This window comes from Carya illinoinensis, chromosome 3, assembly GCF_018687715.1.
Source record: "Carya illinoinensis cultivar Pawnee chromosome 3, C.illinoinensisPawnee_v1, whole genome shotgun sequence".
Classification (NCBI taxonomy): Eukaryota; Viridiplantae; Streptophyta; class Magnoliopsida; order Fagales; family Juglandaceae; genus Carya; species Carya illinoinensis.
The window spans coordinates 43,483,358-43,486,316 of NC_056754.1; the positions used below are offsets into that span (position 1 = coordinate 43,483,358).

A 2,959-nucleotide genomic window follows, 5' to 3' on the forward strand; every position below is an offset into this window, starting at 1 on the left:
CGGCTGGTGTTTCTTCAGATTATTCTAATACTTCATCCATGCCTCGGGTCCTTCGAGGCTTGATTCGGTTAGATTTATTAGGGATTCCTTTTATACGTTGTTGTTAAGGTTCGTAGTGATGATCCTTGTGTTTTTTTCGGTTAGTGTTTCTTTCTTGTTTTGTTTGGAAGTTTTATTTTGTGACCACGGTTTTCCTCCGCCATAAGTGAGGGTTTTATTAATAAATTCGGGCGGGCATCACTATGGGACAGGTGATTGCTCACTCTTCTTAAAAAAAATAAAAAATCTATACCTTCCGATTGGGAATTTTAGGAATTGAGTTCCTAATTAAGTTATCCAATGAATTAAGAATAATTAAAATACCGGATTTGTGCAAGAGATTCCCGACGCTCTACTGTTCGTCAAATTTGAGTACTTTTTTCGTTAATCACTTTGCTTCACTTTAATTTGCATTTAAAATTAATTTTTGTTCTCCATTACTTATTTAATATTTTTCTTTAGTTTCTTTGTTCCTTTTACTATTCTTTTAATTTGTCTCCCTGTGGAATCGACACCCCAAAGCTGTGCTACAACTACTGTGTTATTCTTTGAGTGTAATTAAATTTTGGTGCCAATGCAAGGAAGACGGTAGAAGAATTGTGAGATAGTTTTTCCTTTCAGAAATTTGTAAAGGCGATAACTTCATTCCATCTTTTAGTTTACTGCATCTTTATTTATCTTCTTTTTCTTTTTGTAGTTCTTTTTTTTTTTTTTGTTGCATTTTTCTCTACCTTGCATGCACAGGTATAGAAATGCCTTGAGTCGATTTACTTGTAGACCTCTGTTAGAGTTAGAGTCAGAGCCTAATTTTTCTAATAATTTGTTTGATAATTTTTCTAATTCTGAGGAAATGAGTGAATACAAAGATCAACCCACTATGACCCTTCAGGATTACCTCCACCTTACACCCACAGTCACATCATCATGCATCATGTTTCTAGCTAATACTCGTAAATTGGATTTTAAAACAGGAATGACCCAATTGATGACATTGTGAGACTTAAGTTCTTTCCTTTCTCTTTGAAAGATAGAACTAAGAGTTGGCTATACTCATTGAGACCACGATCTATTGGGTCATAGAATGAGATGTCTCGGGTCTTCTTTAATAAATATTTTCCCCAACATAAGACCAATGCTTTAAAAAGGTAAATCTTCACCTTTGCACAAAAGGATAGTGAGACTTTGTATCAATCTTGAGAGAGATTTAAGGAGCTATTTAGTATGTGTCCTCAACATGGGTATGAGAATTGGCGCTTAGTGAGCTATTTTTATGAGGGACTTACACCTAGAGAGCGTCAGTTTGTGGAGATGATGTGTAATGGTGAGTTCTTATAGAAAGATCCTGATGAGGCCATAGAATACCTTAATGAGCTTGCTGAAAAAGCTTACACTTGGACTGGACCTAGTGCTACTGAGAGCACAAATAAGTCACTACCTGCAGGAAACCTAAATGGTGGTGGAATTTACCATCTCAGGGAAAAGGATAACCTATAGGCTAAGGTTGAGATGCTCACTATGGAGCTAGAGGTGTTGAAGAATACACCTTTATCTGATACCTATAATATAGGGTAGCGTAATCACCCCAATTTTAGTTGGAAGTCTGAAAACCAGCTACCTGCATAACACCCTAAATCCTATCCTGCACCATATCATGCACATTCATCTTCTAGGATCCTTTAGAAAACACTTTGCATGCTTTTATTAAGGCACAAGGTAAAACTAACCAAAAATTTGAATCTTTGATTATGCAGGTTGTTGAAAAAAGTAAGGAGATAAAAAGCCAAGTGTCCAAATTGATGAGCTCCTTGAGTGTGAATGAGCGAGGTAAGTTTCCTTCTCAAGCTCAATTCGTACCCCATGGTCAACACATAGCACAAGAGAATTTGAAGAATGTGAATGCCATTGTGACACGAAGTGGTAAGTCATTACACATCCCAACAACGAACAAATCAGAGGATGTGGAAGAGGATCAAAGTAATAGTGGTGTCGAACTGCCTAAAGAAGCCGAGGTAATAAAGAGCTCAGTTAAGGTACCATTTTGTCAAGCTTTAAAACTGAATAAGCGAACTTTGGATCCTAACAACGAAATCTTGGAGAACCTCAAGCAAGTAAAAATTAACCTCCCTCTTTTGCATGTTATTAAACAAGTTCCTACTTATGCAAAAGTTATTAAAGATTTGTGTACAGTTAAGAGGAAGCACCATGTGAAGAAGACAGTGTTCCTGACAAAGCAAGTTAGTGCTCTAATTGAGTAGCGGATTCCTCCTAAGTATAAGGATCCTGGTTGTCCATTGATTACATGTAGTATTGGGAATCATGAGTTTGGACAAACCTTGCTAGATTCAGGAGCTAGTGTTAATTTGATGTCTTATTCTATTTATTTGCAGCTTGGTTTGGGTGAAATTAAGCCTACTTCTGTTGTGCTTCAGTTGGCTGATCATTTAGTTAAGAAACTGAGAGGGATAGTTGAGGATGTTCTGATCCAAATTGACAAGTTTTATTATCCTGTTGATTTATTAATTTTGGACACTCAATCAGTTGTTGAGTCTAACTCTAAGATTCCTCTCATATTAGGTAGACTTTTCCTTGTTACAGCTAATGCACTTATAAATTGCAGGAATGGGTTGATAAAGCTATCTTTTAGAAATATGACCATGGAGGTCAACATCTTCCATATTGAGAAACAGCTAACAGATGACGAGTACCACCAAACATATATGATTGACGCACTCATAGCCAAGGGAGTTCACACAACTCATGATTTTGATCCCCTTGAATATTCCCTTGTGAATTATGTGTTTGATACTATTAGTAATTCATCTAATGTTATTGATATTTGTGCTGTTTTTTATGAAACTCAAAATTATGGCACACAGGCTTGACAACAGAAATTTGAGGAGTTGCCTAAGAAATGTGGAAA

General features: G+C 36.3%; 1 non-coding gene across 1 annotated transcript; it reads right to left on the reverse strand.

The window, feature by feature from the left end:
- Positions 1-1,172: 1,172 nt before the first annotated feature.
- LOC122305895 lies at positions 1,173-1,280 on the reverse strand. The gene has a single exon (XR_006241325.1). It is a non-coding gene; the product is annotated as a small nucleolar RNA R71 (small nucleolar RNA).
- Positions 1,281-2,959: the final 1,679 nt, after the last annotated feature.